The sequence below is a fragment of the Ambystoma mexicanum genome, chromosome 5q (assembly GCF_040938575.1).
Source record: "Ambystoma mexicanum isolate Mex_15411 chromosome 5q, UKY_AmexF1_1, whole genome shotgun sequence".
Taxonomy (NCBI): Eukaryota; Metazoa; Chordata; class Amphibia; order Caudata; family Ambystomatidae; genus Ambystoma; species Ambystoma mexicanum.
Window position 1 is genome coordinate 729,396,206 of NC_090933.1, and position 13,572 is coordinate 729,409,777.

General features: G+C 49.3%; 1 protein-coding gene across 3 annotated transcripts in view; it reads right to left on the reverse strand.

Annotated features, from left to right (window-relative positions):
* The window catches only part of UBE2W (ubiquitin conjugating enzyme E2 W), a 508,430-nt gene that overhangs the window by 226,657 nt on the left and 268,201 nt on the right, over positions 1 to 13,572 (reverse strand). The gene's annotated exons all lie outside the window — the stretch shown is intronic.

A 13,572-nucleotide genomic window follows, 5' to 3' on the forward strand; every position in this document is an offset into this window, starting at 1 on the left:
GTACCCACGTGCAAGCCCCTGTGGGCCAAAGAAAGTAAAAAGGACAGAACCATGGGGATGTCACATGCAAAAGGATCCACATTCTGAACTCTGCACCAGTCGCAGAACTTACGCCAACGGTACAGAGACTTTGTTGCTGGCCGTCGGGCCGAGAGCAACACCTCCACCATGTCTTCAGGGAGGTCCCAATCCTTATACCGCAACCTTTCAGAAGCCAAACGTAAAGGTTGAGGGATCTGACCTCTGGATGGAGAACCTGACCCCCCCCTCCCGTGAGAGCAGATCGTCTCGGTAGAGAAGACGACGTGGAGGGCAGATGGACAAGTCGAGAAGGTCCGGGTACCACGTCCTCTGAGACCACGCCGGAGCAATGAGGATCATCCGGGAACCGAACTACCGTAACCTCCGCAGCACTTGCGGGATGACGGGGACTGGAGGAAACGCGCACAGCAGCGGGAATGACCACTCCACCACAAACGCGTCTCCTAAGGCTCCTTTTGGAGGAAATTCCAGCGAGCAGAGCCTCTGGCACTTCCGGTTGACACTGGAGGCGAAGAGATCCACTTGAGGGGTCCCCCAAAGGGCGAATATCTCCAGGAAAATCTCCTGAGCCAACTCCCACTCGTGAGAGATCGTGCTCTGCCTGCTCAGAGCGTCCGCCGTCACGTTTTCGTCTCCGGCCAGATGAACTGCCGAGATCGAAACTTCCTGCTGGATGGCCCAGAACTCGAGCTGCATCGCCTCCCTGCACAGAGGAAGTGACCCCTGCCCCCCCCCTTTTTTGTTGAGGTAGTGCATGGCCACTGTGTTGTCCGTCAGAATAAGGACATTCTTTCCTCGCACAGTCGGCAGAAAAGCCTTCAGGGCTAGCCTGACGGTCCTCAGCTTTAACAGATTGATATGGAGTCTGGACTCCCGACGGAGACCAACGACCGCTGACTGTCAGCTCGTTGGCATGAGCTCCCCATCCCGCGAGGGATGCATCCGTCAAGATAGTCACCTCCGGCCAGGGAAGCCAAAATGGAGCCCCCTTCATCAAAATGCCTTCGACGGACCACCACAGAAGGTCCCGGGCGACCGAGGGCGGCACCTGAACCGGGTCCGACATCCTGCCGGAGGACTGCGACCATTGCATCTTGAGTGCCCACTGCAAAGATCTCATCCGCAGGCGAGCCTCTGGCACCAGAAGAATGGAGGATGCCATGAGGCCGAGCAACCTCAAGAACTCGAACGCTGGGAGCGTCTGGGCATGCTGAAACTTGTGCACCATCTGCTGAATGTGAAGAGCCCTCACCTGGGGAGAAAAACACTGCCCCAGGGAAGTGTCGAGCACTGCTCCGATGTACTGAAGCCGCTGTGTTGGCGTCAAATGGGACTTCTTTAAATTGAGGGAGAAGCCCAGCATGTGAAGGGAGTGGCAGGTGACGGACAGATGATCCAGGACTTGCTCGGGAGAGCTCCCCCTGATCAACCAATCGTCCAGGTAGGGGTAGACGTGAATCCCCCCCTTGCCTGAGATGCGCTGCCAACACCACCATGAGCTTGGTGAAAACCCTTGGGGCGGAGGTCAATCCGAACGGCAGGACCCGAAACTGAAAGTGCGAGTCGCCAACCGCGAACCTCAGGTACTCTATGGGAGAGAGTTGATCTCTTTGAGGAGTGGGCAGTTGTGATGGGACACCCAGTCTAGGGAGCGGCCCTTGATATGGGTGGGCTGAGAGATGGCTTGGGTGAAACCAAGTGTAGAGAGCTTTGTGGAGGACATTGGCATGGGAGTCTTTAGGGTCGTTGAGACCCAAGTTGAGGTCACCAAGGAGTAATATTTTAGAGGATTTTTTGAGGTCGTCAGAGTTGGAGTGGATGAGGGCTTCCTGAAAGTCTGTGGTAGGTCCAGGGGGCGGTACACAACATGGAGGGCAATTGTGGGAGACTTTCAACTTGAGCAGGAGGAAGTCGATTGTGCAATTGTGGGAGACTCAACTTGAGCAGGAGGAAGTCGGAGCTCTGATCAAGGTCATATTGTATTTTCCTGATCTGGAGAGTGTCCCTGGCAATGACTCCTACACCTCCCCCTCTATGAGAGGAGCGGTCTTGTATGTAGATGGTGTAGCCTTCAGGGAGGGTGAGGGTGAGAGCTGTGGTCATGGAGCCATGTCTGGCTGAGGAAGATTATGTCGAGGCTGTTGCTGCAGATTAGGTCGTGCACGTCAAGGGTGTGTGCAGGTAGAGATCAACAGTTAATGAGGTCACATTTGAGTGGGGAATCAGCCAATGGGAACATGGTGGTACTGGACTGGACGAGAGTGCAGGGTAAGATCAGTGTGGACTGACGGAGTGCTCAGCATATTAACATCAGTGCCATTGCAGGGTTCCATAATAGCAACAACAGGGGGGCAGTGCATTAAATCAATGGCGGTGACAGGTGAAGGAGTAGCAAAATAAGCAGTGCAGGTTAACACGAGTGGCAGTAGGAGGGCATTGCAGGGTGGCATGGAAAATATTTGCGTTGGCAACACAAGGTGTATTACCTGGTGAGGCAGTGGATCTCATAGTGGGGACATATGCAGGAAGGTTGGGAGTCACTTCAGAGGGCGCACATGAATCAGTAAACAATCCAGCAGAGGTAAGCACGCTAGTAGCAATGTTAATGTCCTGCACGCATTCATTCTTGATGAGATCCAACATTTGTGGCGTGCATGTCCAGAAGCTGGTGAAGTCTCTGCAATGGCAGCCGAGGGCAGGTGCATGGTGCGCGGAGATGCCCTGTTGGGGTGTGTTGTGACATGAAGGCGTCTCGGCACACGTGGAAGCAGGGGCAGGTTCGTATTGTGGGATGCTGTGGCGACCACACTGCGCCTTTCGATCATGGAGGGAAAAGTGGATCGGATGGTGGCTGGGGTGCGTGCTAGTCTCGAGCAGAGGAAGGCGAGCCTGCAGAGAAGACTAGGGGTGGTGGAGGCGTAGGGGCGGGGCATAGCTCGTGAGCGTAGTCGCTCGTTTCTGTTTTGGATGAGGTGAAGTTTGAAGCGCAACTGTTTCCATTACCATGAACATTGTACAAGCAGTATAAAAACGATGTTCGGTGTATGCCAGTTTGTCAGCTCCCATCAACCAGATTTGTTCCACTGTTCCGTTTGATTTGTTCTCACCCAGCTGTAATAAGACAATGCATTACTTACCGTAAAAGCATTTCTGATGGTTGTATCTGCTTAGATTCACATGCTGTGCATAGTCCGACATCCAGTGGTCACTGCAGAGTTTTGCATTTTGTTTTTCATAGTCGAAAAGGGGACGTCGACAAGGCATGTCTGTAACACTATCCCTATAGTGACGTGCAGTGTACCCACAACCCCTCACGCGTCGAGGTCCCTCTGTTTGTATTTTTTCTGCCCTGAGGGAGCCTTCTATACGTGAGTGAGTACAGAAAAGAGAGAGAGAGAGAGAGAGAGGGATGTAGAAAGATGTCTATGTTCCTTCCATCCGAGCGGGGAGGAAGGGTGGGCGCATGTGAATCTAAGCAGATACAACCATCAGAAATGCTTTTACGGTAAGTAATGCATTGTCTTCTGATGTTTGTTAATCTGCTTAGAATCACATGCTGTGCATAGACTAGCGAGCAGTATCTAGAGTTGGAGGTGGGTTGTGAGAAGGAACAGTAGAGAAAAGATGTCTTAATACTGCCTGTCCCACCTGAGAATCAGACCTAGAGTAAGTGTCTAGGCAATAGTGTTTTGTAAAGGTGTGTACAGAACTCCAGGTTGCCGCTTTGCAAATGGACTCAAGGGGAACGTTTGCAACAAATGCTATGGATGCCCCAGTGCCTCGAGGAGTGTGCTCTTGGCTTGAAGGGTAGTTCTCTCTTAGCAAGAGAGAAACAGAGTGATGCATTGAACAATCCATCTAGATATAGTGGACTTTGAGACTGCATCCCCTTCTCTTCCTGCTGCCACCGAGACAAAGAACCGATTAGTCTTGCTCAGTGGCCTAGTTCTTTCCATATAAAATATGACAGCTCTGCGCACATCTAGGGTATGCAGGTTCTTTTCTCCCAAATTGGAAGGGTTTTGACAGAACGTTGGTAGTTCTATTGACTGGTTGACATGGAATTTCGATATGAATTTCGGTGCAAACCTTGGGTGTGTGCGTAGAACCACCTTATCTTTGTGAACTGTTACGAAGGGGTCTAGAATAGAAAGAGCCTGTAGTTCACTTACTCTCCTAATGGAGGTGATAGCTATTAGGAAATCAGTCTTAAGGGTGAGGTCCTTAAGAGTTGCCTTGTGCATGGGTTCAAAGGGTGAGCCCATGAGCCTGGTAATTACCACATTAAGGTCCTAGCCGGGAGCTGGGTTTGCTATCGGAGGGTGTTTTCTCTTTACCCCCTCCATGAAGGCTTTGATAACTGGGACTTTCCACCATGACACCTTAAGTTGAGAGGTGGTGTATGCAGAAAGTGCCGCTAGATGGACTTTAGTAGAATTGAACACTAGACCTGAGTCCAGTAAATGGGTCAGGTAAAGGACAATTTGTGTGGGAGAGCAGTGGACTGGGTTGATGCTCTTACCTCTACACCAGATGACAAATCTCTTCCACTTGCTAGAATAGCAGTGGCGAGTGTTGGGTTTTCTAGCTTCTTTGAGAATCTCCATGCATCTCTGAGGGAGTTGTAAATGGCCAAATTCTATGACCTCAGGAGCCAGGCTGCTAAATCCATGTTCTGTGGGCATGGGTGTAGTGTATTGCCCTTGTCCTGTGACAGCAAGTTGTACGGGCAGGGCAGTTTCACTGGTGGGGACAGGGACAGCTCCATCAGGTGCGCAAAGCATGGTTGGCGGGCCCACATCAGGGCTATCAGTATCATGGTGACTGGTTCCTGGTGCATCTTGTGCACTATCTTGTTCAGCAGAGGAGTCGGGGGGTGTGGGGGGAAGCGTAAACAAATTTCCCTGACCATGGTATCCAGAGACCGTTCCCCTTGGAGCGGTTCTGTGGGTATCTGGAGGCGTAATCTAGGCATTGTGAGTTCTCCAGAGTTGCAAACAGGTCTATTTCTGGGAAGCCCCATTGGTTGAAGACGTCGAAGACGATGTCTTCGTGTAACCGCCATTCGTACTCTGAGGGCAGAGGGAAGTCTCTGCTGAGTTCGTCTGCTAGCAGATTAAGTTCCCCTGGTACATGTTGTGACAATAGGAACATGTGTCTGAGAGCCCACTTCCAGATGTTCTGGGACAGCTTGGACAGTCCTGGAGAGTGAGTGCCCCCTTGCTTGTTGAGGTGGTACATGGCTGTGGTGCTGTCCGTGAGGACCATCACTGTCTTCCCTTGTAGGTGTGTCTGGAAGGCTTTTAGTGCCTTGAACACTGCAAGTAGCTCTAATAAGTGTATGTGCTTGGAAGCTACGCTCGGAGTCCAGACTCCGCGAGCAGTCTGATGGGATAGGTGAGGCCCCCCCATCCTGTGAGGGATGCGTCTGTGGTTAGAGTGGCTTCCACTGCGGGGGTGGCAAATGGTTTCCCTATTACCAGGTTTTCCTTCGACCACCAGCGTAGCGAGAGAACCAAGGCCTGCGAGACCACCACTAGATCGTCCCATTGTCCGCTGGCCTGACACCACTGGCTGTTGAGCCACTCTTGCATTGGGCGCATGCGTGCACGAGGTACCAAATAAATACATGACGCCATCATTCCTAGCAAGTGCATTGCTTTGCGTACTGTCACCTCTCGACCGGCCACATATTGAGGGATCTGAAACCGCATATTTTGGACCCTCTCGTTGGAGGGGAAGACGAGGCCGTCCTTTGTTCGAATTAGAGCCCCTAGGAATTGTTTATTTGGCTGAGGTCTAAGCTGGACTTATTCTCGTTGATGGAGAAGCCCAGTTGGAACAAAAGGTCTACTGTCTTCTGGGTGTTTGAGAAGCATGTCTCGTAGGACTCCCCTGTTATGAGCCAATCGTCGAGTTAAGGGTATACCGGTATGGACAACCTGCGCAGGTGGGCCGCTGCCACTGCCTTCGTGAATACCCTTGGTGCAGAAGCTATGCCAAAGGGTAGCACTCTGAACTGGTAGTGTTTGCCCTCTATCATGAACCTGAGGTATTTTCTGTGCGCTGGCAACATCAAAATCTGAAAGTATGCATCTTTCATGTCTAGTGTTGTCATGTAGTCCCCCTGAGATAGCAGGGGAATTACTTCCTGTAATGTTACCATATGAAATTTTTGTGGTTTTACAAATTTGTTCGCTGGGCGCAGATCTAGTACAGGGCGCATGGTTAGGTCCTTAATGGGTACAAGGAAGTACACTGAATAAATATCTTCCATTACCTGAGATAGGGGCACGACCTCTATTGCTCGTTTCTGTAGCAGCTGTTCTACTTCTTGCAGGAGGATGAGGTGTTCTGGTGACAGGCGTCGTCCCCTTGGAGGTCTGTAGGTGGGGGACCGATTGAACTCTATAAAGTACCCGTGGGCTACGGTTGACAATACCGACCGGTCTGATGTTATTCCCTCCCATGCTGAAAGGAACGATGTTATCCGGCCCCCAACCGGAGACGCATGGGAGGGGACCGGTTCGGGTCATTTGGTGTTACTTGCCGGGGTGCCTCTGGGGCTGGAGCCCCGGCCTCTGCTCTTGCCACAGCGTTGTCCTCTTAGGTTATACTGGTTACTGGTACCCTGATTAGAGGGCCAGTTGCCCGCAGTGTAATGCTGTTGCTGCTGTTGGCGTTGGCCACGAAAAAAGCGCTTGTTCCCAAATCCCCACCATTTTGGAGGCTTTGAGATTTGGTCTAAGGTCTTTATGGTGTTGAATTCTTTCTTCGCATTTTCCAGTGCATCGTCCACTGCCCTTCCAAAGAGATTTGACTCTTCTATTGGCTTATTAATGAGCGACGCCTGCGTTTCTGCCTTGAAACCGGAATTGCGAAGCCAGACGTGAGGTTCAGGGGCTTCTTCGATGTCCTGCTTAAGCTTTCCCCATTGAGCATCAGCATAGCTTGCCAACCATGTATTATTGGCAATCCTAATTGAAAACGCTGCCGAGGCGGAAATTCTTTTGCCCAGGGCATAAAGCTTTTTCCCTTCTTTATCTGGGGGTGCCACGTTGGTTGACAGTGGAACCCCAGCCCTCTTCCTTGTGTTAGTCACCACTAAGGAGTCCGGGACTGAGTGACCCCTGATATATAATGAGTCTGACAGAGGGTGAGAACAATTTCTTGATTCTTGGATTGACCCCTCTTACCAGCACGGGGGTGGACAGCGATGGGGTGAGACGTCTCTTAACCGAGGCGATGATATGAATAGTTTGACTAGTGGGAGGTTTTTCTTTAATAATCCTTTCGATGAAATCAGTATCTGGGGTGACCTCCCCAGTTTCAACTTCAAAATGCGCTGCTGCCTTCCTCAGTAGCGCATTGTGGGCTGATCGTCTACTGGAGATGGGTTCCTGACCGGTGTGGTCTGAGGAGAAGAAATGTCTATAATGTCAGGGTCTGTAGACCCTGATGGCGACTGCCAGGGCTGTAAGCCACCTTCACCTGGGTCCTCCTCGTAACCCTGCTCACCTATGTTAATGTCATCATGAAAACCTTCTCCCTCTTGTTGGTCTTCATTATTTACATACTCCTCCTCTTCCTGGAAGTGAGAGTCCTCTTCAGTGGGGTCGTAAGAATTCATGTCTTCCTGTAGGGGGTTAAAGAGCTTCGGGTATTTAGCCCATGGCCCCTCCTGGAGTAGCTCCCTTGGCCTCTTGGGTGTCCTATTTTCTGGGATGGCCATGAACCTGTCTAGCTTGTCCATACATGACTGGAACCTCTCTGCAGTCCAGTAAGGTAGGCCAGAGCGGTCTGGGAGTGAAAAGGGAGTTCCCTCTCCCTGTAGTTGCTTAGTTCTGTCTCATAGCGTCGAAGATGGAGTCCCTTCGCCTTCTGAGAAACCCTCTCGCTGGCTAGGGTCTTCTGTCGACGGTGGGAGCTGTCAAAGCCTACCCTCCGGCGTCCTCGGCGTTTCTTTAGCCTTGCGAGCGGTTTTCGACGTGTCACCCGTCGTCCGTCTCAGGCCGTTCTTTAGAAGCTATATGCACGAGGCTATCGGCGATCAGCTTCTCCGTCTAGGGATCGCTCGCCGTCGCGCTAGACGGTGCCGAGTCTTTACTGGCAACGTACGCACTCTTGCGAGGCGCGTCGCCTGAGGATTTGGGGTTAGCGCCCTTATTTACAGAAAACCCAGACGTGGAAGCGGTGGCGGTGGGCCCGACGCCTCCGTTGACGCTATGGGCTGCCTTCGTCTTCGACGAATGCGTGCCGTGGGGTATGTGCTTATGTGTTTTCCTGTGTTCGTCCTTGTCGCCGGGGTGTTCATCCCCATAAGCGGGGCGTGAGCCGGGCTTGTCGGGGCCGGGGACGGACGACGAGGAGCGGGAGCGCTCCTTCAAGTGGTCTACAACCTCCGTTGCAGAGGCCATGTAATCACTGTCCTCGTCACATTCGGCGGCGGCAGCAGCTGGCGAGGAGTCAGACCTAGACATCGCATAGGCTACCCACCTTTTGACCCTGCGGTCCTTTAAAGTTTTGGGTTTAAGTAATTTACAGGCCGCACAGCCGTCCTCTTTGTGATCGAGGGGCAAGTAACGGTGACACCGTTTGTGCTTGTCCTTCCAGGTAAACTTGCCCTTGCAACGCGACCAAAACCTAAAGGGCGTCCTCTCCATAGCTGAGGGCATGAAATGTGATTACGACCTCGAAAGAGAGGGAGGGGAAGAGAAAGGCATTCTCAGAGTGTTAACAAAGAAATGACCAACAACCCCACTCTCCCTACTGTGTTAGGCAAGCGAGGCCCGGCCACGTGTTCGGCAGCGCCGAATGATCTCCTCCGCTCGTCCCTCCGTCGAAGATCTTGCTCGGCGGAGAACAGCTTGGCAGCTACGTCGAGGGAGGGATCTATGTGTTATAGTTAATAATGATAAACGACCAAGGGTCGAGGAAATTATTTCACAATGTCTCTCAAGGAGCTCCGCATAAAGGCGACCAATAACTGGGCGGAAAAAAACAATCTGAGGGACCTCGACGCGTGAGGGGTTGTGGGTACACTGCACGTCACTATAGGGATAGTGTTACAGACACGCCTTGTCGACGTCCCCTTTTCGACTACGAAAAAAAACAAAATGCAATACTTCGCAGTGACCACTGGATGTCGGACTATGCACAGCATGTGATTCTAAGCAGATTAACAAACGGTGTGCAGTCATAATGTCGAAAAAAAAATGTCGACAGACAAAAATGTCGACAAAAAAATGTCGGAAAAAAAAATGTCGACTTTCTCTTTTTTTAATTATATATTTATTTTAGGGGTTTGGGAGCTAAAAAAAAGGGAAAAATTTAAAAAAAATTAAAAAAGGGGGGTTGGGGGAAACCCCCCCATATAAAAAAAAATGCATTGAAAAAAAAGTCGACATTTTATTTTTCGACATTTTTTTTTCGACATTTTGACTGTCGACATTTTGTCTGTCGACATTATGACTATAAACCTTAACAAACATCAGAAACAGTGTTACTTCTTGCCTGGCGTGTGCTCCTTTTTGAACTACTTGTGGTAAGCATGTATTGCAAGCTTTTGGAGGACCGCTGATACACCAGTTCAATCATCTGCAGGACAGTCACTGGATTATTGGTCTTCAGATGAAAGAAAGGCCACTAGAAGGGATTTCTCTGCAGCAGTCGAGTGGAAATGCTCTCAGCAAAGGATTCTTTTAAGCGTCTCACGGCTCTGTGGATTTGGCAACCTATTCAAGACACTAGATGAAGAACGGTTGTCTGATCGATTCGCCTCGCTATCTCAGTCTGGCAATCAAGGAGTGGAATCTTACTTTTGGAGGTCCAGCAGTAGTCTGACGACGTTTCAGCGAGATTCGTTCTTTGGGAGGCTATGTACAGCACTCAGCCTCGAGGTCACAGGGTATTGGCAGTTTGCAGCCCAGGAAGGTCACAGCTTGTCATGGGAGGGCTCGAAATCCAGGTCTTGTTAAAACCGATTGGTCCCACCAGTCCAAGGATTGGCAGCAAATGGGGAGCAGATCTAACTGGATCTAGGTCACCTGGCCTAAGCCCCGCCCACCTGGTGCCTTCCAGGTTGCCGCTCTTTTTCCCTACTTAAGGAGCCCTCCAGCCTCTTTTGCTTTGCAGATTGGGAGCAGGTGCAAGTGGATCTAGGTCACCTGGCCCAAGCACCACCCACCTTCTTAGCCCTGCCTCTTCTTTTCTGCTCTTAACTCTTAGATTAAGGGTGTCTCTCGCGTCCGAAGTGAAGGGCTGACTAAGAAAAGGGCAATTCCAGTTTGGACCAGGACGACCCAGGGCCCGACTACCTGCTCAGGCAGCAGGTAAGCATGCAAAAATGTGCGTTTACCCCCTCTGTCCCCACAGGCCATCCCCACCCCCTCCAATTCCCCTGTGATGTTCCCTTGTGCCCCCCCCATTCTTCTCGCAAACAAGTGTTGCCCGTTTGCTTAATTCTTCTACCATGCTTCCCCTCCCTGCAGGAGTCTGTCCTGATACATTCTGGTTTCACCATCAACGTCTTGTGGCCAATGCTGGATTTTACTTTTACGGATTTCATTGATTCACAGTGCGACACCCTTTCTCAACTCTCATGCTGGACTTCCTTTGCATCTTGTACTCATGGTGGCCCTGAATCATGCTGTTCCCATCTTCATCTTGTATCCTGGCTTGCAAAATTATATGTTACTACTGACTTCTGCAATTGTATTCCCGCTCCCCTCTTGCTTCTCCACTCTTTTTGACTGCTTACTCTGTTCTCTCTTCCTCTCCCTTTCTTCCGATCTCCTCCCCGTACTTTTTTCTATGCACTTACTCTATCAGAATTGTCCCTGGGCCTAGTATGATAGCAACCTCATCGGTCTCCTCCACCTTCCCCTTATTTGTTTTATTTCCTCCCTCTCCAGCACTATCTGAAATGTTGTCAAGCCTAGTACGATAGTCGCTTGTTTTGTTCCTCCCCTCCCTTTATGCACCCTTCTCCCTCATCTTGTTTTTCTCTGCCTCTACCAGAAATGTTGTCAGTCCTAGTAAAGTAGTCGCTTGTCTGTTTCCATTTCCTTCCCACTCTCCCCCTCCCTTCCTTATCCATGTCTTAGCTCTTGCACTATCTGAAATGTCGCCAGGCCGAGTACGATCGTTAATTCCACATCCTTAATGTTCTTGGCCTGCAAAAACGTCTTTGTATTTTCCCTTGTTTTGAAACGCTTTGAAACACATTGTGTATAGGCACTATATAAATCAACTATCATATCATATCCTATTTGGGGCTCCTCTATCGCATGGAAGACGGGGTCAGAAATCGCAGCAGTCACCCAGCAGGCAACTCCAGTCACTGGAAGTAGCTACAGGCGCCTTTTCTTCTTCCTCATTGGATTCAGCGCTAGTGGTCGACTTGTCTTCAGCCTCAGGATCCAAGACATTTATCCAGGAACCCAGCCAATCAGCATGCATGCTACATTCAAACTTGGGGATGCAGCTGTCTTTTCAGGACAGCCAACCTAGTTGAAAATGGTTTCAGGCAGGCATTCCAGAAGACAAAGGACTGCAGCACAGTTTCATACTCATCCCTTGTTTCCGGTCTTCGCAGACAATCTGGAGCCTTGGCAGCTTCACAAAGGATTCCCGCTGAAGACAAAAGTCAAACCAGGACCTCTCACACAGCAAAGCAGATGAAGGACCAAGAAAGAAAAAACACACAAGAAGGAATATTGAAAAAAAGAACACAGCCACCATTTTGGGTCAATGGTGACCCTTCTGTTTATTACTGGGGCTGTGAACACAGCCTGTGGGCAAAAACTACACAGAAGTCGGTAGAGCACATCCACTGCCACCAGCCATTCAGGTCTGCTTGTGAAAGTAACGCGGTTACTAGACAGAGACAGAAGGTTAAATGGGGTTATAGGTTTAGGGAGCTGGGATGGTAAGGGAAGAACCGCGTTACTTTCACTTCTACGGCATGGTAATTTACTTCGTGATCACAGATAACACTCCTCGTGTCCAAGCGGACCACTATCAAAATCTTTTTGTTTATTACATATGAACATCTTCTGTCGTATTTAGAACAAAAATTCTTTTGTTTATATCCGTGTCGTCACGTCACGCCGCAACGTAATGGCGTCATTACTTAGCGCCGTAATATATACGGCCATTTTGATCTTTACTAACATCACGCTACGGATGCGCAGAGAACCTCCACACTCTTGGGATCATAGCCAGAGGTAAGCAGCATTCAACCTTTGCTGACAACACCCTACCCTACCCTTTACCCTCACTTACCTATTCTTCTATCACTTAAGCTAACGGTACGAAAACTCACCTTTTCCCTAACAAAAGGAACGCCATAAAAACGCATTGAATTACCTGGTATCTCTCACCTTAAGTTGTACACCGCATACAACGGCTATTTCTGGAACCTTACCTAGGGTAAGAACTTACTTACTCTCACTACCATCAGGCACTTTATCAGTGTTTACCAACATCCAATCTGACCTATGTATAAGCTATTTTGTCTTATAATTGTTAAACTCTCTCGGGCATACATGCCGTTAAGACCACACACTTCTATACTCCATAGCAAACTTTTGTAAGACTATTAGGGTACCATGCCCTCACACGAGACTATCCCCGACCAACTATGATACAGTACCTACAGATAATCCATAGCCTTTTGTTTGATGATTCTATTTTGGTTTTTAGACTAACGGTCTGCTTTGGACCGTATTTAGCTTAGACAAGTATGTTGACAAGTGTTCTATTTGAGATTAGCAGAGTCAATGTTGAAAAAATAAGTTACAATTATTAGAATCACTAGACAGCTGTTTATAGTATCACAAGAACCACTTTTTTCTATTTTATCCTTTTGAACATAAAAATGTTACCATTATATATGCAAAAAAGTAACAAAAAGTACTCTACTATAAATGTAATTGTTTTTTTGAAATTTTTCTATAGATGTGTTGCATAATGTTGAATATACTCCTGAAGAAGAGATGTTTATCTCGAAACGCGTTGGGCCGTCTATGAACTTTTGAACAATAAAAATACCTTTAAAGAAATATCCTCATCTTTGAGATCCATCATTGGAAACTACAATATGCTTGTATGCCAGCAATCATAATTGAATGTATGAATTGAAATTTACTTAAAACATTTTCCTAAATGTTTAGCTCATTTATGAGCTTGGGATAGTGTGCAGGGGACGGGAGTTCCTTAATCAGGAACTTATCTTGTTCACTTTCAGGGTTCTTCCCTCACTGGATCGTTCCCTTCTATCCGGTGTCCCAATTCTAGGCACTCCTATTGCACCCAGAATTCCTGCAATTTCTGTTGCCCCTTGACCCTCTCTCTCTATCCTTGAACTTAAGTCTAGACGCTGGCATCACATCCAAGGCCATTGCTTTCACTGTCACAGGTACCTCAGACTCTAGGTGCTGACCCTTACATCCCCTTGATGGAGACCCCACATCAACAAACCCCCCCTCGACTACCCCCTAACTCCCGGCCTCTCTAGACCTTATTCTC